General features: G+C 38.6%; 1 long non-coding RNA gene across 12 annotated transcripts in view; it reads right to left on the bottom strand.

Moving 5' to 3' along the window:
- The window catches only part of LOC143677386 (uncharacterized), a 141,413-nt gene that overhangs the window by 49,836 nt on the left and 66,134 nt on the right, over positions 1-25,443 (bottom strand). Inside the window, exons 6-8 of one of the 12 annotated variants that reach the window (XR_013172565.1) lie at positions 22,433-22,548; positions 19,167-20,029; positions 18,648-18,789 (exon numbers count right to left, since the gene is read on the bottom strand). The exons of 9 other annotated variants lie outside the window; for them this stretch is intronic. This is a non-coding gene — a long non-coding RNA (uncharacterized LOC143677386). Of the gene's footprint in view, positions 1-18,647; positions 20,030-22,432; positions 22,549-25,443 lie in introns of all 12 variants that reach the window. 2 more of the 12 variants (XR_013172561.1, XR_013172564.1) reach the window with 2 other exon arrangements.

The following is a 25,443-nucleotide window of genomic DNA, read 5'->3' as shown; positions in this document are numbered from 1 at the left end:
CTTTCAACTGGCTTTTCTCATATATGCTGTAACTATCAGTAAGTCATTTGGGCTTCAAATATTGTTTAGGATATTTAAAGAGAAACCAATGCCTTTAATGTGCTTCAGTAAAGTCCTGAATCTTCTAATAGCTTGGGTTCATGCAATTAAAAGGTGTAGAGATAGTTAACATCTTAGTTTGTCAGGACTGTTATGAGAAAAACATAGATTGTTTGGTTTAAACAATAGGAAAATTTTTATGACAATTTTGGGACTAGAAGTCTAACATCAAGGCACTAGTAGAGCTTACTTCCTCCCATAGTCTCTACTGCCCCAGAAATCTCTATCTCCTGGTGTTTGTTCCTCTGGTTTCTGCTGATATCTAACTTCTACTATTTTATGTGCTAATTTCTTCTGCTTATACTTACTCAAATCACATTAATAATCACAGTAATATCCACCCAATTAATTTGATCTCATCTAAATATGAATTTGAACATTCTATTCAAACATCCTATCACCTTAACTGATATAACTTCAAAACTCCTATTTACAAAATACGTTCACACCCACAGGAACTTGGAATGAGACCTGAATATGCCTATCATGGGTAACATTTTTCAAACTCCAATAGAATCATAGAGACTTTCATACATAGGACATATAGATAAAGTATCACACTAGAAAAAAAGCAATAAGTGTTACTGGATTTTATCAACCTTGATTCAAATCTGGGATATGACAAATTAAAAACTGGATGACATTAGAAAAATTTATATAAGAATTTATAGATTTGGTTTCTGATTTATACATAAAGTGAGGTTCATAGTCCAGTCAAATACATGTTTGTATGTACCTATCACACAATTTTGTTTGTACCTGTCTTTCCCATTCTGTTATTCAATCCAAAAACCTAGACATTGTCTCTTATTTCTTCCCTTTCCATCTTCTCCCATATCAAATGGATCAGCTCTTCTTCCAAAAAGATCTCAATAGCCTTTCAATAACCACACTTTTAAGGCATTATCACACCTCTTCAAGCCACCACTGTCTGTCATTTACATTAATCCAATAGCACTCCAGAGCAGCAGCAGCAAACTTTTAAATACAAACCTCAGACCATATTACTCACCTGATTAAAACCCATAAGAATTAAAACTGCTGAAATGTGTAAATCAAACTTCTCACCATGGACTTCAGAGTCTTACAGACTTTGGCACTTCTTTACCTCTCTTTCAGTTCCTATAGCTCAGCCTTTCACTTAAATCTTGCCATGCTGAACCTCCTTAAATTTCTTGATCATTATTTTCTTACTGATCTTAGAATATTTGCACTAGCTGTTCTCTCTAGCAGAATATTTTCCCCACTTTTCATAGCAAAGCTGAACACATCTCTATATAGAAATCAACTCAGATACTGGAGATGCTTTCTAAATCTCGATATAACATCCCATATATCCCTGAATAAGCTCTAGAATTTTTTTAAAATCCACACTCTTAAACAGAGTAATGCAGATAATCTCTGAACTTCTGCATAACATCCCATAAATACTTGATGTGATGGTTAAGTTCTGGTGTCAACTTCGCCAAGTGATTAGGCCCAGTTGTCTGGTCAGACAAGCATTGGTCTGACCATTGCTGCAAGGCTGTTTCATGGGTATTTTATAAACCAGAAGGCTGGTGTGTTAAGTCATCAGTCAATTGATTGTATCTGTGGCTGATTACATCTGCAATCAACTAAGGCATGCCCCCTCAACCAGATAATTCAATCAGATGAGGACTTTTAAAGAAGAAAAGAGACTCTTCACTGCTTCTTCAGCCCCCTTCCTGTGAAGTTCATCCTGACACTTCATAGGAGCTACCATCTTCACAGCCTGCCCTATGCATTCTGGACTCTTCAATTCCCACAGTTGTAAGACACCTTTATAAATCTCATATTTACAGATCTCTCCTGTTCTGTTTATCTGGTGAACCCTGACTAATACATCTGAATATGCCATGGATAATACAAAAACAATCCATACTTTTTAAACACAGGATATTTTAAAATGACAAGAGTCTTTGGTAGTGTTATATGGAAGAATGGGAACATGTTGTGGGAGATGCTGCACATAGCCTGACATCTCTTCTATGGCTTTGCTTGAGTGATTTATACTCATGGTATGTTTCCATATTTTTGTAAGAGAAGCAACTTCAAAGCATTAATAGGAGCTGAAATGAGATTTCATATATTAAAATGTCTACCAGTGTAGGGACTCTACTTAAAAAAATGTTGTTTTTTACTATTATTGTCTATCTGATATCATAATTAAAGATACTGAGGTAATGAATATAGCCTTTTAAAGTATTTACTAGATTTATCTCATTCCTTAGATCCTGTCAACAGAAATGTTATGGCAAACACATTTTATTTCATAGCAAGTTGGAATGTTTCACATTTCATCAACATCAACAGATCTGTCAAGAATGAGAAAACTATTTTTCCTGATAAGCTAGGGGTGCAATTCATCAAAACAGGCCTTCTAGATGGATTCTGAGGAATTTTAAGACCTTAAGGGAGCAATTCTGAGATAATGTGGAATGGCATGTGTATGTGTATGTATGTGTGTGTGTCTATTTTTGCAGTTATAATACACTTTTCCTTTAAAAATGATTTTTTAAACAAAAAATAACAATTTTGCAGAATTTAAAAACAGTAGAGTCCACTATAAGGGGTGACATTTAGGCCTTTTAGTGGTTAAATGTTTTAAAAACTTGCATGTCTGATAAGCACAACAAACAAATCACTAATAGAGCAGACATCATTGGGCACTTGGCATGCCAAGCTCTCAATGTCTCATGTGTTTTAACATCTGTGTCCCTTGCTACACATTCAACACATTAGTTCCATTTGGAGGACTAATACTATTGTGGGTATTGAAGAAGTGGGGAACCCTTCAGGTTTTAATGAGCTGGGAGAAAACTGGAGGCAGAAGGGACAGAAGATGTGTTTTTAAGACTGGTGGTTATGATGGAACCATATGGTCATTGTATCGTTTGGTCTCCAAAATACAAACCGACACTATTGCCCAGTGTTTGACAGATGTAGACAATAATTTTTTAGTACTGAAAGCCACATGGTCTCTGACAGAACTACTTAACTCTGCCAAAGGAGGGTGAAAAATTATATTGCCTTATATAAATGAATGGGTTTGGCTGTGATCCAAGAAAATTTTATTCCCCCAAAACTGATGGCAGATTAAACATGGGCACAGGATTGTTTGATGCCTTCCTGTAGTTTACTCACAGATTGCATTTGTAATTATCCACTGTATTCCAATAGCGAATTTTTTTCTTAATTTTAACCACATGATCTTATTTTTGTTAAAGAATTATGTAAAATCTATTACAGGATTTATGTTTATTCTAACCTGGATAATTACACATCAGAATAAAAAGATATTCCACTTATATCTGCATAAAAACCATCTTTTAGAACTGGAAAAATAATCTAGGTTTTTTTTAAATGGTGATCAATTTATTTAAAGAACATAGTATACGTGAAGGGTTTTAGTTGAAGACACTGTGGGAGATCTGAAATCTCAAGTTCCATTTCTTCAGAGGACTGTAAGATCCTGAGGAAACTCAGTTACCAATGAAGCAATTGCTAGTGATATAAATGTTTATCTCTGGTTAGGTTCAGGCAGTTGGGAATGATGATGTCTTAGCACCAAAATACTGATAATTCAAAGAAAGCAACCGCTACTTCTTTTCTGCAACTGCTGCTTTCATACTGAAGAATTTGGGGCAAGAGTTGCTAGATGATATTTTCTTAAAGAGAAGCCAAAATTTCATTTCTTTCTTTCTTATTTAATTATTTAGTTCTAGCAAACTAGCTGTGGCAAAATATCTCCATTTCAATGCTGATACAAATACGCTTTCAGAAAAATCACTGCTCAGGCTGAACAGCAAACTCAGCAGGTCATTTTCCAATTGGCATTCTCTGGTCAAGATCAAGGTCCTCATTTTACAGATGAAGGAATGGAAGATCAAAAGTTCTTGTGATGTAAGTAAAGCTGACCTTTATTTTTTCTGAGTTTAGTGTCCATATGAACTTTAATGCACTGTATTTTGGTTTGAGAAGAGCACTGGCTTAATCAGGTAGCAGTTAAAAACTCAGATTTTGTGATTAGGCAAACTTGTTCCAGAATGCTAGCTCTGGGCTCTTACTGTATTTCCCCATTCTGCTTTAAGAAAAAAGAGTAAAAGTAGGGTATATCTTACAGAAATGCAGTGTGGGATGAATGGAATATTGAATGGCAAACAGTAATCATTGTTTGATTAATGAATACCATTGTTAAATTTAGATTATTAAAAAACTCATGTAACATGAGTTTAGAAAACAGCAAATATAGATCTAATCAGCTACACTAGATAAGCACAACAATAAACATGTATGTATTTTCCCTTTCTTGGACAATAAAACTAATCCATCCAAATATTGTTACAAAAACAGTTATGTACCACCTATATATTATTTTGAAATCAACAGAAAATAATATGGAGTTCATGTGGAAGTTTCCAAAAAGGGATGAGATGAGATTGTTCTCCACACATGTAACTCTGAGAGTCCATTAGCACTAAAATCACACAGGAGAACGTTTCTGCCAAATATATATGGTGATTAAATATCTTAGCTTCACCATCATCATTCTGACACATTCTTAATCTGGTACACATAGGAAATGAAGTTCAACATGAGCAAACAGATGAATATAATTCATTACAAGAAGGGACAAAAAATGACATAATGAGGTGGTGCAACAGTGGCTAAGTGGCAAAACTCTTGTCTGCCATGCTGAAGATGTGGATTCGATTCCTGGTGCCTGCCCATGCAAAAAAAAAAAAAGACATAATGAAGAAACTTGCAGCTTCTTTTATGGGAGATGAAGTTGAACAATGACTTAATAAGAGATTTATAATAAAGAAATGTAAAAAAAAATTCTTCTGTACCCTTTAGCTGGCAAAAGGTTCCTACTCTTGCTTCACCCCACTACAAATCTCCAACTCTATTTCTTGTAAAGTTGTTTCTTTAGAGTGGTGCTGTGCACAAAGTGAACCTAAAGAGAACCAGCTACAAAATTATCTATTTGAAAAGGAGGGGGCAAGACAGGGAAGACTTATGTGAGACAAACATGAAATCTGGGCAATAAAATGCACAAGGACACTGGCATATCCTCTCAGAAGTGAGGTGCTCGACTTGTGAACAGGTGGCACACCTGCTCCATACTTGCCAGCCATGGATCCTGGCTATGGGAAAAACAACGCCATACAGTGGATGCTGATTAAGAGCATACATGGCTTCTGGGAGAACAACGCGCCACCCCTGCAATGTTCTGCCATCAAGTTGGCACTGTAATTGAGTTTTCAAAAGGCTAATCCACCATTCTGTCAACCCAACTCCCTCTGCATGATGAGGAACATGGTAAGGCCTGAGAATTCCATGAGCATATGTTCATTCCCACACTTCATTTTCTGTGAAATGGGTTCCCTGATCAAAAACAATGTGTGAATAACATGGTGGTGGATATGGCATTCTGTAAGTCCACAATGGTAGTTTTGACAGAAGCATTGTATGCAGGTAAACCAAACCCATATCCACAGTATGTGTCTACTCCAGTTGGAGCAAATCCCTGTCACTTCCTTGATGGAGGAGGTTCAAGGCAATCAATCTGCCATCATGTAGCCAGCTGATCACCTCAGGGAATGGTGTCATATTGAGGACTGAGTATGGGTCTCTGCTGCTGGCCGGTTGGACACTAAGCAGTAGCTGTAGCCAGTTGAAGCCATTGTTGCTGGCCCCACGTATAACCTCCCCCTCCCCCACCATGACCACATTGTTCATTAGCCCACTGGGCAATGACAGGAGTTAATGCAGAAAGAGGCTAACCGGTATCCACAGAACAGGTCATCTTATCCACTTCATTATTAAAACCTTCCTCTGCTGAAGTAAACCTCTGGCACACATTCACATAGGACACATATATCTTAATGTTTTTAACCCACTCAAAAATGTCTTCTCACATACGTCTTCTCCAGGCCTCTTTGTCACCAACCTTCCAATCAAGTTCTTCCAAGTCCCTGAACATACAGCCAATCATTAGCTACAGTCCATGAGTCAGTATACAAATAGACTTCTGGTCAGTTCTCCATCCAACCAAAATTACCAATCAGGTGTGCTGTTGAAGTTTCACCAACCAGAGGATTTTCCCTCACCAATGTCCTTCAGGGGTATCCCAGAAAGAGGTTGCAGTGCTGCAGCTGTCCACTTTCATATGATATCTGCATATCATGCAGAACCATCTGTAAACCATGCCCGAGTTTTCTATTACTCAGTCAACTCACTGTAAGGAACTCCCCAAGAGGCTATAGCTCTGGACTGGGAAAGAGAAGGTAATGTGGCATGATTGGAGACCATAGGCATTTGGGCCACTTCCTCATGTAAGTGCCTTCTTACTTGTGCCTTCAGGACCTGCTCTGGCCCTATCTTGTATAATACCATTTCCATTTTATGATGGAGTGCTGCCACAAAAGCCAATTTTATGGCTTGGTGGGTCAGACAACACCCAGCTCATGATAGGCAACTCAGGTCTCATGGTAACTCGGGTCAATGGTTAAGCACTTGGTCTCTACTAAGGCCCAGTAGCAGACCAAAAGCTGTTTCTCAAAAGGAGAGCAGTTATCTGAAGCAGATGGTAAAATCTGCCCCAAAATCCTAAGGGTCTCTGTTGTGATTCTCCTATAGGGGCCTGCCAAAGGCTCCAAACAGCATCTGTATTTGACACTGACATTCCAGCACCATTGGATCTGTTGGATCATATGGTCCAAGTGGCAGAGAAGCTTGTACAGCAGCCTAAACCTGTCACAGAGCCTCCTCTTGTTCAGGTCCCCACTCAAAATTAGCAGATTTTCTGGTCACTGAATAAATGGGCTGGAGTAGCACACCCAAATGAGGAACATGCTATCACCAAAATCCAAAAAGGAGCTGTACCTCTTTTTTGGTTGCAGGAGGGGCCAGAGGCAGAAATTTATCCTTCACCTTAGAAGGGATATCTCAGTATGTTCCACACCACTGGACACCTAGAAATTTCACTGAGGTGGAAGGCCCCTGTATTTTTGTTGGATTTATCTCCCATCATTTGACATACAAATGCCTTACCAGTAAGTGTAGAGTAGTTGCTACTTCTTGCTTACTAGGTCCAATCAACATGATATCATCAATATAATTGATCAGTGTGATGTCTTGTGGAAGGGAGAAACAACCAAGGACCCTGCAAACAAGATTATGACATAGGGCTGGAGAATTGATAAACCCCTGAGGTAAGACAGTGAAAGTATATTGCTGACATTGCCAGCTGAAAGCAAACTGTTTCTGGTGGTCCTTACTAATAGTTATTAAGAAAAAAGCATTTGGCAGATCAATAGATGCATACCAGGTACCAGGGTATGTACTGATTTGCTCAAGCAATGATACCACATCTGGAACAGCAGCTGCAATTGGAGTTACCACCTGGTTGAGCTTATGATAATCCACTGTCATCTTCCAGGACACATCTGTTGTCTGCACAGGCCAAATATGAGAGTTGAATGGGGATGTGATGCGAATCACCAGCCTTGCATCCTTCAAGTCCTTAAGAGTGGTACTAATCTCTGCAATACCTCCAGGAATCTGGTATTGCTTCTGATTTACTATTTTGCTAGGTAGGGGCAGTTCTAGTGGCTTGCACTTGGCTTTTCCCACCATAATAGAACTCATTGCACAGGTTAGAGAGCCAACATGGGGATTCTGCCAGTTGCTCAGTATGTCTATCCTAATCATGCATTCTAGAACTGGGGAAATAAACACAGAATGGGTCTGGGGCACTACTGGACCCACTGTGAGATGGACCTGAGCTAAAACTCCATTGATCACCTGGCCTCCATAAGCCCTCACTCTGGCTGGTTGACCAGAGTGACCTTTTGGGTCCCCTGGAATTCATGTCACTTCTGAACCAGTGTCTAATAATCCCTGAAATATCTGATCATTTCCTTTTCCCCAGTGCACAGTTACCCTGGTAAAAGGCTGTCAGTCTTCTTGGGGAAGGCTTGGAGGAAGATTACCAGTATAAATTTGTGGCAGTATAACAGGGTTCCTGCTCAAAGGGATCTGGCCTCCCCTTCATTCAAGGGGCTCTGGGTCTGTAAACTGTCTTGAGTCTGGAAATTGATTAAGGAGCTGTGACTCTGTCTTTTTGTAATTCAAGTTACACTTCTGTTCACTTGACCTAGAACTCTTTTGTTTATATAGCTCAAATAATAATTTAGTGGACTGACCATCTATTGTATTTCTAGGTGCCCCATGATTTGCTAGCCAATGCCACAAATCTCTGTGAGTCAGGTTATTCTGACTCCTGGTTTGAGTCTGCTGTCTATTATAATAGCCATGTCCAACCTGTCTTTGGTGATTAAGTGCTGCCACCTGGCTTCTACCAAATCAGGATCTGGTCATTCATTGTGTTTAAGGACTCCGGTTCAGTGACAGCACTTCCCAGAGTAATATCTGACCTACAGAGAAGTGCAACTACAGAGCTCTTCAGGGATGATGGCACTAGTCTCACAAATTTATTTCTCACTGTTCTGGTAAAAGGGGCATCCTCTGGACATTTCTGGGGTATAACAGGAGGCTTTGCAAGATAAATCCATTCTAACATTCCAGTCTCTCTAAGCCTCTGGATCCCCTCATCTACATTACACCAGGGCAGTTCTGGCATTTCAACCTCAGGTAATGTCAGCCACCTTTTGATTCACGTTCCAGCCAACCATCCAAACAAACTGTTAATGCCTTTTCTAATCCCTTGAGCTGTAACATTGAATGCAGAATCTCTACTTAGTAGGCCCATATCAATAAATTCAGCCTGATCCAACTTATATTCCTCCCACCATTATCTCACATCCTTAAAATTTACTGCCATACATATTCCCCTGATTTCTGTCTATACAAATTGGAAAACTCACACAGTTCTTTTGGAGTATAAAATATCTCCTCATGTGTGATACTTTGCACATCACCTCTAGGGGCCTTGTTGGGACTTCAGTCCAGTTATAGGTCTGGAAGAAATGAGGGGTGGTGTGTGTGGGTCATGAAAATAATTAGAAGTATCTTCCAAGCCATTTGCTTCAGGGCATTCATTTTCAGTTTCATCTGGAGAAACAGGATTAATCATTCTAGGGTTAATCCCTTCAGGTGGAGATTGGGTGACCAACTCCTCAAGGCAGACTTGAGGTGGGGCAGCTATGTCCTCTATTAGGGTTATCTAGAGAAAACTCAGCATGATCTAGGGTTTCATCCTCTCCACTGACATCATTATCAATCCACATGTCACCATCCCATTCTTCAGGGTCCCACTCCTTTTCAATCAATGCTCTCACTTTAACAGCTGACACCATGAAAGATTGAGATTTCAGTGTATGTTGTAAAGTTGCTGTTCTAACAATAAGATTCTGAGTCTGATTTTCAGAGATCTAAAGTCTACAGTTACAGGAAATAAGATTTTCCTTCAGGACACTCACAGAAACATCTACATCAGTCAGACCATGCTTAAGCTTCTCATTTGAAGCCTTAAGCCCACCCCTCTCACTCATTAGTGTATACAATGTATCTAATAACAACCATCCCACATCTTACCCTTCCTTTTCCCACAAAATTCTGTAAAGGTGACAAAAATATTATCCCCCAGAGCCTGGCTTCATACAAGCAAAGCATTAGAAGAATCAAATGGTGATATTTTGACTATCTCTTTTGCCAACTCACTCCATGGATTGGCAATATCATTCTTATTATGGGAATCAGAGTCCTTAGTGCCTTTGAGTCCAGTCACTTTAGAAAATCATTCATAAAAAAAGCATTTTTAAGATTCTGTTTCTTAAGAAGCACTCCTAGTACAAAGTTGTAGTAGTTAGGGTTCTCTAGAGAGACAGAATCAACAGGAAATACTCATAAGTATAAATTTTATAAAAGTGTCTCATGTAACCATGGGAACATAGAGACCAAAATCTGCAGGAAAGGCTGTGAAGCTGATGACTCTGATAGACGGTCTGGATGAGCTCCACAGGAGAGGCCCTCTGGCCGAAGCAGGTAGCCTATCTCTTCTGAATCCTCCTTAAAAGACTTCCAGTGATTATATTAAGCAACACCCATTAAAGAAGACAATCCCCTTGGCTGATTATAAATAGAATCAGCTGTGGATGTAGCTGACATGATCATGATTTTATTCTATGAAATGTCCTCATAGCAAAAGACAGGCCAACACTTGCCCAACCAGACAAACAGGTACCACCTGGCCAAGCTGACATATGAACCTGACCATGACACTTGCCTTACATGGGAGATGCGGGTTTGAGTCCCAGACCATGCACCAAAGAAAAAGACAATACTTATGGTTTAATTCTATAGGATTCAATAAAATGCTAGTACTATATTCATAATCTAATATGGTAACTATTTACATATTCTGGAAAAAACTTTCTTTGTAGTATAATTCTATAAAATTTTAACAAAGGAAAACACCAAATTGATTAACAGATATAAACTGAAAAGTAATTAATCCCAATCAATTGATAGTGCAAAGCGTGCCACAAGTGATCCAAGGTGAACACTGAGGGACTAGCTAATACAGAAAAGAATCAAACCTGAAACTCACCCTGGACCTCTAAGCACTCACTACCCTTCCCTTCTCTTCCCCTGTGGACATGATGTTGCAAGAATGCTCTAAACCTTTCCAGCCTCTGCCCTGGACTGTATATTGAACAGCAGGGGCAAATGGACCATTTGGGGAAAGTTGGATTTTACACCCTCTTTCTGACAATTTTTGCCAGTCTGTTCATTTTCATGTCATTGCTTATTGAACTTCTGCTCTGTAACCAGAGCTGCCAGGCAATTTTCTTGAAATTTTTCTCTCATGGTGGTTAGTGCACCTCTGATAGTGAGAGGTTTTCCAGGTGTTCCACCACCATTCTGTAAGTGTTAATTCCTTGTTGGAAAAAACTTATGTCTTTCTACAACTTAGTAATTTCTTTCTCTATGCCCATACCAAACTGGTCAATTCCATGCTAGACTGATTCACAGTGAAGTTGAAGGAGGTGTTGCTGATGTACTTTCAGGAAGGATTTGCAGTTCTGGTGAAGGTTTTGAATCTCCTTTCCTAAATATTTATTTTATTGCTGTAGAGACGCTTGTTCAGTTTGAGATCTTGATTTGAACTTGTAAGTGCTCCACTGTTATGATTTTCCTTGTGGAACTTTTTAAATATAATGTGTTTTTCACTTTCCAGTCTGTTTCAATAAATATTTGAATTTACAATATTTGTACTTTTTTAATACACCTTTGTCACATAATGCAAGACTCTATTCCCAGAGCTAATCTTTTAATCTAATTCCAAGTTGGCGATATCTGTGTAATCTTTTCTAGAGATAGGAGGCACATCTGTCATCTTGAAAAGAGTTTAAGTCAGAGATATCAGCTGGTTCTCTATCACCGATAACCTGTTCCCTGTGCATCCTGAAAATTTCAAGCATTTTTTCTTTAGTCCTTGCATGCCTTCACTCCATCTAACATCTTAAAGGGCAAAAGGCTTTAGACATTCTTGAAGCTGAGCCATTTTTGTCCAAATATTTATTTTCTTCCTGGCATTGTTTTCCATTCTGCTAAGATGCTATATAGATGTTTTGGCCCCAGTCTGATTGAATTGGAGTGATATGAGTGCCCTATCAAGTGATTGTGTCTATCCTTGAAATTGAGCCATAATCACTCTATGGAAGGAAAATTTAGGGGGCTCCTATTTTTGTCCTTTGTCCAGAATTTCTATAACATTTCCCATTGACAAGACGAACTTATTCACATCCTTATCAAATGCTGCCAAACACAGAGTTTGTAACACTGGAGAATTGATCTCCCTAAGCTATCCTGAGCTCCTGATACAATTTAGCTGTCTGTTCAACCTTCTAGCTGACTTTATGATATTGTTCATATTGAGAAAACATTTCCTTGTTTTCAAACTATGCTGCTGGACTTGTACTGCAAGAGCAATCAAATTAACACATGTTAAAATTTCCAAGGAACATTCAAATAGACTTGGGCCTTGAATTCAGAATTTAGTCAAGACCATGAAAACACTGGATATCTGATCTAGGACTAGCTGAAAGGACATTTTGTGGCCCTCAGCATGATTCCCATGGCCTCAGAGAACTCAGAGATCTCTCTCTGGCCAGTGGATTCTGGTTTACAACTGCCAACTTGGAACCTTGTGACCATTCTATCTCAAGGAAGAACAAAGTGCCTGGCAGTTTGGAAGAAAACGTTGCTATCCTCTGCAGATAAATACTTTCCTTTTGAGAAACAGCCTTTCATACACCAATGGGCTTTAGTAGAGACTAAACACTTAATCATGGGCCAAAAGTCACCATGAGAACTTAGTTGCCTATCATGAGCTGAGTGTAGTCTGACCCAGCAAGTCATAAAGTCAGGTAAGCACAGTTGAACTCCATTGTTAAATGGAAATGCTATATACAAGAAAGAGTTTGAGTATGTTCTGAAGGCACAAGTATGTTACATAAAGAAGTAGCCCAAATGTCCATGGCTCCCATTCCTGCCACTTTGCCTTCTCCTTCCAAGCCCAGAGCTTTGGTCTCCTGGGGAGTTCCTTAAAGACAGTTGAGTGAGGAAGAGAAAGCTCACACCTGGTTTACCAATAATTCTGCATGATAACGTAGCTACCACCTGAAAGTAGACAGCTGTAGCACTGAAGGTTCTTTCTGGGATGTTCCTGAAGGAAATCCTCTCAGTGGGTAGAAATTCAAGCTGTACACCTGGTTATTCAATTTGCTTGGAAGGAAAACTGGTCTGATTTGTATAATGATTCAGGGCTATTGCTAATGGTTTTGCTTGATGGTCAAGGGCTTGTAAGAGACATGATTGGAAAAATGGTGACAAAGGGTTCTGAGGAAGATGTATGTGGATAGATATTTCTGAGTGGGAAAAATCTTGAGGATATTTACGTCCCATGAAATGCTCTCTGTAGGGTGACTTCAGCAGAGGAAGTGGATAAAATGACCTTATTCTGAGGATACCAGTCCACCTCTTTCCCCAGCCACTCCAATCATTGGTCAATGGGCTCATGAACAAAGTAGTCATGGTAGTAGAGAGGGAGGTTATGCATATGTTCACCAACTTGGGCTTCTGCTCATCAAAGCTGACATGGCTACAGTCAATGCTGTAGCCCAACCTGCTAGTAACAGAGACTCACACTCAATTCCTGATATGCCACCATTCCCCAAGGTGATCAGCCTTCTACCTGGTGGCAGGTTGATTGCATTAGACTAATTCCATCATGAAAGGGGCAGCATTTTTTTTCTAAATCAAGTAGACACATTCTCCAGATATGGGTATATCTTCCTTGCATGCAATGTTGTTGCCAAAGCTACTATCTACAGACTTATGGAATGCCTTATCCACCATCATGGTTTTCTGCACAGTATTTCTTCTGATCAAGGAATCTAGTTCACAGTCAATGACGTCTGAGTAAAGTGGGCACATGCTCATCAGATTCTCTGGTCTTACCATGTTCCATATCATTCAGGGGCAGCTGGGTGGATAGAATGGTAGAATAGCCTTTTGAAAACTCCATTATGGCATCAAGTAGGTGGCAATACCTTTTAGGGCTTGGGAAGTATTCTCCAGGAAGCTGTGTATGCTCTGAATCAGTGCGCACTCTATGGTGCTGTGTCTCTCAAAGCCAGGATTTAGTGCTTTGCCTAACCTGAGCCTTGCCTCAGTCCTCCAAATCTATCCATAGCTTCTTTGCTTACAAGGACTTCAGACATATTAAGGCCTATCCTCACTCAGTTGGGGTACACATTAAACAATGACATCTTTAAAGATACTATTTACAAATGGGTTTATATTCACAAGACTTGGGGTTGGGAGATAATTCAATCTCCAATAACCTGGTTTCCATTTTTTTGCATACACCACCACTAAACCATACAAAAATCTAAATTTATTCATAATTTCCTAATTGTTTCTTAGATACTATGACAAAAACTTTTCTAGTAGGTGAGGATGGGGGAATTTGACTTAAGCAGGAGAAGCAAAAGACTCACCTCTGCTTCCCTAGCATCTCCTTTCATTTCCAACATATCCTATGATTCTAGTGGCCAGTCCCTAGCTGTATGTTTGAGGAAGGGTTGTGTCACATTAACTTTCTATTTTCACCATGTCTACTTTATTTTCTGATTTTTAGAACCTCTAAATTTTTTTTCTTGAGATGCTTGGCTTTGAATTTAATTTTCTCCTTTGGATATATACATCATTTATATATGTTTGCAATAGCTAGAACTCTGTTTTCATAATTTCCTTTGTCAAGGTACAAAAGCTTAATTTCATTATTCAGGTAATTCAGACTATGAATCCAAAAATATTGCCTGGCATCCAAATATATTTTACATCACTAACTGCTATCTTCTCACCATGATATTGTATATGTTTATCAAATTCTTAAGCAGAATTTTCTTGGAAAGGATGAACCACATCATCAAAAAGTGTTCTATAATTTAATTAAGATTCCCCTTTTTGTTTTGCATCTTAATTTCTCTAGAAGAAGTACAATTACTTCTTGTTATGAACCTATTGGGTATTCAGCAACAGACATTATTAATTATACTTTTATGGCAAAAAATGAGACATATTTTAAACTGTGAACTCAAGGATTTGTTAGTTATTGGATACTATGAGATTGTCAAACAAGAAAGTATAAATGTCAACAACAACAAAAAAAGTTAACAGCATTTCTGCTGATGGCTGATGAAGAAAAGTCCACAAATATCCTGTGATATGTGGATTATGAAAGTAATGTTGTTTTTATTCCTGGCCTTTCATCAAATGTACAGAAAAATATAGGTGTTTAATTTCCTTTCCCAGTTTTGTGAGAAAATATAGACTGGATTAAAAGACCTACAGTAAACATTCTGGGATTTAGTTATTCCTTTGTTAAATTGTTCTACTTGAATTAGGAATTAAGATGAGATGCATCAACTCCCACTCACAACAAAAGTTGTATTTTATTTTTACCCCAAAACATTGGCAACTTTTTTTTGGATATTTTCTAATGTAAGATAAATTAAAGCTAGTTTATCAAATAGGTTGTAGCTTTTGAAATGACGTTTTCCCTTTTAAGTTAAAGGAAGAGATTATGAACAGTAAAGAAATATATATTGGACATTTTTCCACCTCTCAATTCCATCTTCCCCAATCCCCACTATGCCTAACCTGACATAGAGCTTATAAATCTATTGGCAGAAATGTGGTCTGAAACATGGTGTCTACTAGGACACCTCAGACAGCCTCTGCTGAAGATTCTGGATTGTCCTCTTCATGTAAAGATTATGTGAATGGAATCACTCTTGGCAAAATCCCAGGTGATAAAACAGTGATTGGGGACTGAGAAAATAGTAGAATGTGGTTTTATTAAAATACATAAACATGAAGAATCATTTGAAATTATGACCATTTTTGCAAATGAATTTTGGTTTGTAGTCTTTCTTACAGTGAACAGCAGTAGCTATGTAATCACATGCTTAAAATGGTAGGCCCTTGATGGAAGGATTTTGGGACACTTGATCACTATAAAGGACAATCTTCCTCATACAGGATGTGTGGGTGAATAGAGACAATGTGGCTTCATGAACATCCATGAAATATAAAGGCATTGCCTATTTTGAATGACTACCTCCTTTTTTACAGGTGACATAGGACAGTGAATTATTTCTTTGCTGAGACCCATTTTACCTTCAAGCCAAACAATTTGGTCTAAAAAAACAAATGTACAAACAAATGACAACAGCAACAAAACAAATACAACAGTCTCCAGTGCAGAGAAATTCAAAAGGAAAGCTGTTGTCTGCAGAGGATGGCAAGGTTTTCTTCCAAACTCTTACAGGCTTCCATTCTGATCCTTCCACAGGGGACTGCCATGGCCTCCAGACAGCATCTCTATTTGTGCCTGACATTTCCAGCAACATTGATCTTGCTGAATTATATGGTCCAACTGGCAGAGTAGCTTGTACAACAGCCTGGATTTATTGCAGTGTCTCCCATTGTTGCAGTCCCAACTCAAATCTAGCAGCATTTCTGGTCACTCAGCAAATGGGCCAGAGTATCAGATCCAAATGAGGAATAACTTGGCTCCAGAATCCAAGGAGGCCAACTAGGTATTTTGCTTCTTTTTTCATTGTAGGAGGAGCCAGATGCAACAGCTTATCCTTCCTCTTTGAAGAAATACCTTGACATGCCCCATAACACTGGACACATAGAAATTTCACTGAGGTGGAAGGCCCCTGTATTTTTGCCGGACTTATCTTCCCTATTCAGACCACAAATACTTTATTAATAAGTTTAAAGTAGTTGCTACTTCTGGCTCACTAGGTCCAAACAACCTGATATCATCTCTATAATGGGCCAATGTTATGTCTTCTGGGAGGGAGAAACGTTGAAGTCCCCTGCATGCATGATTAAGATGCAGGGATGGAAAGTTGATACATCCCTGAGGTAGGACAGTGAGAGTATTCTGCTAGCCTTGACAGCTGAAAGAAAACTGTTTCTGCTGGTCCTTAATAGCAGCTATTGAGAAAAAAGCATTTTCTAGGTCAGAGCTACATATCAGGTACCAGTGGATATGCTGATTTGCTCAAGCCATAATATCACATCTGAAACAACACCTGCAATTGGAGTTTTAACAGGCTGGTTAAGTTTATGATAATTCACTGTCATCATCCAAGACCAATCTGTTTTCTGCACAAGCCAAATATGAGAGGTGAATGCCTATGTTGTGGGAATTACCACACTGGTATTTTTAAAGTCCTTAAGAGTGGCACTAATCTCTGAAATCCTTCCAGGAATCCAATTATTGCTTCTGATTTATTACTTTTCTAGTTACAGGCAGTTCTAATGGCTTCCACTTAAGTCTTGCCTACCATAATGGCCCTTCCTCACTGTAACTATATGGGGATTTTGCAGGTTGCTGAGTATGTACATTCCAATTATGCACTCCGGAACTGGGAAAATAACCACAGACTGGGGTTGAGGAACTCACTGGATCCAAATTGAGATGGACCTGAGCTAAAACTCAATCAATCACCTGACTTCCATAAGCCCCTATTCTGACTCGTGGATGAGAGTGATAGTTTGGGTCTTCTGGAATTGCTGTCACTTCTGAGTGAGTGTCTGATAATCTCCAAAATATCTGATCATTTCTTTTTTCACAAAGCACTGTTATCCTGGTAATTTGTCATAGGTCTCCTTGGGGAAGGCTTAGAGGAAGATTAACAGTATAAATTTTATGCAGTGTAACAGGGTAACAGGGTCCTTCCTTGAGGGTACCAGGCCTTCCCCTCATTCAAGGGGCACTAAGTCTGTAAACTCTCTCAACTCTGGGAATTGATTAAGGAAAATTGACTCTCTGTTTTTGAAACTTAAGTTAGACTTTCATTCCCTTGACCTAGAACACTTCTGCTTAAACAAATCAAAGAAGAATTTAGTAGACTGCCCAACTATTTTATTTCTGGTACCCAGTGATCTACTAGCCAATGCCATAAATATCTGTGAGTCAGATTATTTTGATGTCTGCCTTAAGTCTGTGATCTATTATGTTCACTATTCCAACCTTGTCTTTGGTGAATAAGTGCAGCCACATGGCTTCTCCCAACTCAGGATCTGATCATTACCATTGTTTTCATTTGCTAAGTGGCCAGAATGTAATATACAAGAAATAGAATGGCTTTTTAAAGGGAATTTATTAAGATGCAAGTGTACAGTTCTAAGGCCATAAAAATGTCCAAATTAAGGCACCAACAATAGGTTGGATAGCTTCACTTAAGAAAGGCTGATGCCATCCAGAACATCTCTATTCACCCTCTGAAGCATGAAGCAATAAAAATCTTCCTGAACAGTGAAGCAGAAGGCCCACCCTCTGCTTCCAGGGCAAACTCACCCTCTCCACATGTATAGGTTGATCTACTCTCCTGGACTGACGTTTCCTGGCTCCAGACTTTAGCCTCCACGGTTCTGCCTCAAGAAATTTTTTTCACTTTGTCCTTTTTCTGTCAATTTTATTCTGGACTGGCAGTGTTTCCATTTACACAGATCCCACAACACACTTGCTTGCTTTCTATGGGATATGCTGGGATCATGCCCATCAGAACAAATGACATTCCATAGAGATTTCCTGGATAACTTCATTTCAAATCTTACTTGCCCTACAATAATTCACTGCTTCCATGTTTTGATAAAGCATCACATGGGGCCCTAGTCACTGGGGTCTCATGTTTTGGGAATCTTAAGTTCTCCAGAACACCAATTTATGTTTTCTTTGTACCCAGGAGTTCAGCTCTCAACTTATCTCTTTCCTCTTGCATTTTACTATAAGTTTTAAGGAGCAGCCAGACTGCATTTTCCACACCTAGCTTAACATTTTTTTTTCTGCTAAATATCCAAGTTCATTGCTCTCAAATTCTACCTTCCATCTACAAGAATATCTTTCTTCAAGTTTTCACTCACACATTTATCATTTCTGTCCAAGGGTTTATCAGAAATATCTCTACCTTTGGAGTCCACATTTCTACCAACGGTCTCTTCAAAGCATTCTAGCCTTCTCTATCAAGATTTTCAGGGTGGGCCACGGTGGCTCAGCAGGTAAGAGTGCTTGCCTTCCATGCCCGAGGACCTGGGTTCGATTCCTGGTGCCTGCCCATGTAAAAAAAATTGATGGGTTATTATTTTGGGTGGGCCACGGTGGCTCAGCAGGTAAGAGTGCTTGCCTGCCATGCCTGAGGACCTGGGTTCAATTCCCGGTGCCTGCCCATGTTTAAAAAAAAAAAGATTTTCACAATTCTTCTGGAACTGCCCCTTATCTATTCAAAAAGCCATTCAAACATACTTAGTAATTGTAAACTACAGCAGCACCCTACTTCTCTGATATGAAATCTGCATTATTTTTTTAGCTGTTGGAATGCGATATAACAGAAATGGAATGGCTTCTATAAAGGGGAATTTAACAAGTTACAAGTTCACAGTTCTAAGGAAGCAAAAGAGTCCAAACTAAGGCATCCAGGGATAGATACCTTAATTCATGGAAGGTCAATGCATCTGCAACACTTCTGCTGCTGGGAAGATACACTGGTCCATTGCTCCTGGACTCTTTTGCTTTTACCTCTGTCCTGTTGAGGTTCCTCACTTTACTTCTCCAGGGCTGGCTTTCATCTCTTCATTTCCTTTGACTCTCCCCAGGTCTCACTTGATTAACATCTCATTGCAGCATCTGCTGGCCTGCAAGTATCTCAAAACATCTGTGTGTCTGTTCTCCATGTGTACACATCTCTGTCAGCTATGCTGTGAAGTTTCTGTGAGATCTGAGGTTTCTGTCATTTCTCTAGGATCTGTCTTTTCTGCCATTTCTAGCACCCTCTCCAAAATATTTTCCTCTTTTAAAGGATTCCAGTAAGCTAATCAAGACCCATCTGGAACAGGTTAATATCCATAATTGGGTGTGTCACACCTCCTTTGAGAAAATGTAATAAAAATTCTAAGCTACAGTATTGAATGAGGATCCTACAACACTGGATCAGGATTGAAACATGGCATTTCTGGGGTACATGGTAATTCCAAACAAGCACAGCCTGTTAGGATTTTAGTCTACTTATATGTCTGGAAACAAAGAGGGTAGTGGGGTTGGTCAAGAAAATAATTAGAAATGTCTTTCAAGCCAATCACCTCAAGGCATTCCATTGCAGTATAATCTGGTCCAACAGGATTTATCTCTTGAGACAAAGGAGTGAGGGTTGTTTCCTCAGAGGATGTGGTTATAGGTTTAGCAGACATTGAAAGGTTAATCTTGTCAGGTACAGTTTTGACTGCAGACACCTTGGGCAGACTGGAGGTCATGAAGCTGTTTCCTCAAGGCAAGCTGCTGGCAGGGAGGCTGTTTCTTCAGGAAAGACCATGATAGGTTTATCTAGCAAAGACTCAATAGAATCTAGTGTTTCAATGTTCCCAATGCCATCATTAACAACCATTATCAACCCATGTGTCCCCATCCCAATTTTCTAAATCACATTCCTTTCCAATCAATACCCTTGCTTTAACAGAAGATAACCTTCAGGTTGAGAATTTAGTTTATGCTGTAAATCTGCTACTTGTACAATGAGATTCTCAGTCTGATTTAAAAAGGAAATAAGATTTTCTTTCAGTGCACACATAGTAACTTTTATGTCTTTCATACAAAACTTAAGTTGTAAATGTGAAGCCTTCAGTTCATCCCTTTCCTTTAGAATTGTGTTGAGCATGTCTAGAAACAAACTGCCAGCATCATTATACCTTAGTAGTCCATAAAATTCCTTTAAGGTGTCAAAAACAACGTCACCATGAGCCTTGCCTTGTATTAAGTGTACAATTAGTAGAATGAAATGGAGATATTTGGGTAACTCTATTGTCAAATCATGCCATGGATAGTCAGTATTATCTTGACTATTAGAAATAGGGTTATTACTGTCTTTAAATCTAATCAGAGTAGGAAACTAAATACATGAAGCCATTTTAAAGATTATTTCTCTAGAACCACTCCTGGTACCAAAGCTGTATTAGTCAGGGTTCTCTAGCGAAATGAAACCAACAGGATATAACTATAAACTGCATGAGATTTTATAAAAGTGTCTCACACAACTGTGGGGATCCATCAGACCAAATTCCATGCAGCAGGCTGCAAGCTTGTAACTCTGATGAAGATTTTGGATGAATTGCACAGGAGAAGCTAGCTGGCTGAAATAAAGATGAAGGTTCTCCTTTCTGACTGCTGATGTCATTACCACCCCCTTAACAACTTTCAGCTGATTAGATTAAACATCTCTGGCTGCATATGTTCACCTTAGTTGAGTGAAGATATAATAAGCCAAAGCTATAATAAACTTACTGATGATTTATGTCCACAAAATATCCCTGCAGCAAAAGACAAGCCAGTGTTTGTCTTGACAAGACAACTGTGTCCCATCTCCTGGATAAGTTGTTACATGAACCTAACCATGACACAGGGGCACCCATCCAGATATCCCTGATGCCCCCACTACTTTTTGTTTCAGCAAGCCAATGGAATAGGGAAGAATTTCTCTTCTGGTTTGAGGTTTTCTGTAAGTCTACAATACTAGGTTTGATTCTTTATATTTTCTTTCTGGGAACCATCTGCTAAGAGATCATTCAACAACTGTTTCCCTGTTACATGCTTGGGGCCCCTTTTCAACTCTGATTTCCCCTTTCTGTCCTAATGCAGCCCCTATCACTCTATCTTCTCACTTTCTTATGCATTCAGTTTTCCCAAGATTAGTGATGGCTTGGACTTCATGCAAAACCCAGCTTCCTTTTATAGTGCTCAGGATGGGAACTAGGGATCCATAACATTGTCGAAGGGCTGATTGCAGGATGGCATTTTTCATTCCAGCAGTGAGTTACTCATTATTGGGCCCTCTGAAATTTTCAACAAAAATAGCTTATTTAATGGCCCATAAGTATATCTCTGCATATAGGTGATGCCTTAGTGCAGGTTGTGTAGTTATGTTTGCTAATTTAGACATTTCATGATCTGATAACACAATTCCTTCAATGTCTTTATAAACACAGAATCCGGGTGGCAATGTCTTCCATCACCTTATGGTGAAATTTCATCTATAGTTCTACAAGTTCAGCCAGAGTATAGTTTCTCATAGTTATATGTGAGTTATGGATATTTCTTCATCTGGATCTGAATTAGAGATCAGCTGGCTTTAATTGTGATGGTGATTAGGAGTCTACCTTTTATAGGTAGGTAAGTTTCTTCCTCCCAATTGATTTCTCTAGTCCCTCATCTAGCAGTACTACTTTCACAGGGGCACCATCTATAGTGGTGCCCCTGGGGCTAGAACATAATAGCATTCCACCAATGCCACAAGAGATGATGGCTTTTAGACAAAAGTTCCAATGCTGGACTCTTGATTTTTTATTGGATGAAAATAATAGTTTATCGCCATGTTGTAACTGTTTATGACTAATGAAGCAAATAGCAAAGGGTGTATGCTTCTTGAATATCCTTTCCTAACGAGCTCTTGTTCTTGTTGATGGACGGATGCCATATGTAACAGAGTGAGCAGTGGCCACCCCACTGCTGTGGCTGCCCCTGATATTCACAGTTTTTCTTCTCTACTCCAGGGCCACTAGAAATTTTGACAGTCCTTTTGGTGTTTTCAGAACACCCCCACAAACAGGTACTGGCCCCCAAGCATTGAAACCATGCTATAGTTCCCACACATTGAAGATGTGGGCCACTCTAGGATTTCCCCCATGAAGTCTCCACTCCCTGACCCACCTTTATGATGTCTATGATTTCCTGGCTGTCTCACCAATTGTTATGCTGTTACCAAAGTGCTACTGAATCAATACCCAAGTTGCTAGCACCATTGCCAAGAAGACCAAATAATGCCTCTGGAAGACAAGGGCAATTCATAAAATTGTTTTAAGAAGGTTACAAACTGGAGACTACGATATACCAAAGTTTACACAGGAAAAAGAACAAAGAGGGCACAATTCCAGGAGAAAAGCACAGCACAAGACTTGGGAGGTATAATGTGCACAAGCTTTCTTGATGTACTTTGCACAGAGACCTTTTTCTTTATGGCCACAAGATTGAGTTTTGTCCAACATTATCAATCTTGTGCTAGACACACACTATGCAACAAGGACACACTATTATTAATTGATTAATTATGATTATGTGTTTCTTTGTTCACAAGGGAATGAAGGGAGGAAAGAAATATTAATGAGTCCAAGAGGCATAGTTTATGCAAATGAAACTATTTACACTACAGCCACCTTTTTCTTCCTAGAGTTTCAGAAAGGCAGATGTATAAAATGTAATGATAAATCAGTGGTTTGGGACTCATAATGTGTAAGTATAAAATCTGGATAAGAACAACCGAAGGTGTAAAGAAAGTTACAGGAACATAGTTTGTGTATAATGTTGAAGTTGGTATCAACATGAAAAGATTGTTACAGATTTAGGATTTAAATTTAAGCTTATCATAACTACCAAGAAACTGTTGAAGTGTATGCAAGCTAAATGAAACAATAAGTACTGTGCAAGTTTCCAGAGGTTTGAGGCAAGGGAGGTGGGAAATTAAGGCATAATGGGTGGAGGGTTTCTTTTGGGGATATGGGAAATTTTAGTAGTGGAAGTTGGTGGAAGGTGTCACAATATTGCAAATTTGATTAATCTCATTCAATGCTGTGCTTGCAAGTGTTGGGATGGGGATGTTTATCATGCATATGTATATTGTGTATACACACACACACATTCCCACAATTAAAGAAAAAAAGAAGGAATTAAAGATACTATGACAGTTAAATACAATATATGATTGTGTATGTGATCTAGCACTGGAAGAAAAAAGGCTTTAAGGGACAATGTTTAAACATATGAAAAATAGGATTATAGACTATAAACTTTGTATCTATGCTAAAACTCTTGAACTTGGTGACTATACCAAAGGTGTTATAAAAATGAATATTACACTATTCAGTGCTCACAGATCATGATACATAAAACTTACACTCGAGTGTTCAGAAAATTGATTGATAAATATACAGATGGATGGATAGATAGAGTGATCTGATAAATATGCTAAAAACATTCAAATTGGTGGATCTGTGAATCTGGATGTGACTGGAGAAGCATGTAGGAATTCTCCATATGGGGATTGTATTATTTTTATAACTGTCTCATCAGTTTGAGTATATTTTAAAAGAGAAAGTGAAAAGGTTGCTGTGCTGATTTGAATCTGGTATATACCAGAAATGTCATGTCCTTTAACCCTCATTCAATATCGCTGAGTAGGAGCAATATTGACTATCAATGGAGATGTTGCCCCTAATTGTGAGTTGTAACTTCTGATTAGATGGTTTCCATGGAGATGTATCTCCACTCATTCAAGGTAGGGCTGCTTATTGGAATCCTTTAAGAGGGAACCATTTTGGAAAAAGCTACAGGGCCCAGGAAGCCAGAACCTTGGAGATGAAGAATGAAAATCCCTCCAAGGGAGCTTCATAAAACAAGAAGCCTGGAAAGAGAGCTAGAAGACACTGCTATGTTTGCCATGTGTCTCTTCAATTGAAAGAGAAACCCTGAATGTCCTTGGCCTTTTTGAACCAAAGCATCTCTCCCTGGATACTTTAGATTGGACATTTCTATAGACTTGCTTTAATTTGAACAGTTTCACAGCTTTAGAACCATAAACTTGCAAGTTATTAAACTTCCCTTCTTAAAAGTCATTCCATTTCTGGTTTATCACATTTTGGAAGCTTTCAAACTAGAACAGTTATATATATTAAAACTCACATTATTATCATAATTGTAAATGTTACTTACTCCAAAAACAAAATTTATTATAATTTTACAGTCTTGGCTTTAATGGAAGCAAACAATAAATAATATTTCCAGAAAAGAAGCATCTTAGATTACTTGTCAACTGAGAGAATTTTCTTTCTTTTTTTTTGTATGCTATATGCCCAGGGTCACATTTCATTCTTTTTGTATGTGAGTATTCCATTTCTGCAAGACCATTTGTTGAATTTTTGTTTGTTTGCTTTTTCTTTCTTTGTTAGCTTGTTTGTTTATTTTTGGGAACTGCATGGGCTGGGAATCAAACCCAGGTCTCCCACAGGCAACAATTCTACCACTGAACTACGCTTGCACACCCAGAGAATATTCATTTTTGATAGATGCTCATGACCCAGGGGAGTTCTTAACTTATTTTTGATTGGATTTTGCTTACTAAAATGTTTTCTGCAGATGCACAGTGTGACTGATACTGTTAAAATGTTGATAGAGGTTATTATTGCATCTCAAAGAGGCAGTAAGTGACACTGAAAGAATTAATGGTTGAATTTAATATCAATTATATGGATGTATAATTACATGTATACATATAAGCCACTTCCAAATTTGGATATTTGCACTAAATAAAATTTCTGTACTAAATCAGGTATTACAGACTGGAATACAATGGTGATTTTAAAAAAAATATCTACTATTGCCTTCTGCTTAAAATTATTTAAGACAAAATTTCTCCAGGTTTTAATTTGTCACTATATTAAAGAGTCAGATCAGTGGTTGCATTTTTGTAAATTAGATGCAGTCATTGAAAATAAATTTCCCCCACTAAGAGATTAAAATCTGAAAGCACTAAACTTGGTATATCTCTTTTGGAAAGGTGAAATTAAAATGTCCACAGTGGCATTATTTTGTATTTATGTGTCTTTCCCATAATTATCAATATTTTCTTCTGGTGATGAGCCATTTTCACATTCTCTACTTTTCTTTTT

Source organism: Tamandua tetradactyla, chromosome 3 (assembly GCF_023851605.1).
Source record: "Tamandua tetradactyla isolate mTamTet1 chromosome 3, mTamTet1.pri, whole genome shotgun sequence".
NCBI lineage: Eukaryota > Metazoa > Chordata > Mammalia > Pilosa > Myrmecophagidae > Tamandua > Tamandua tetradactyla.
This window is presented reverse-complemented; position numbering and strand designations above follow the sequence as displayed.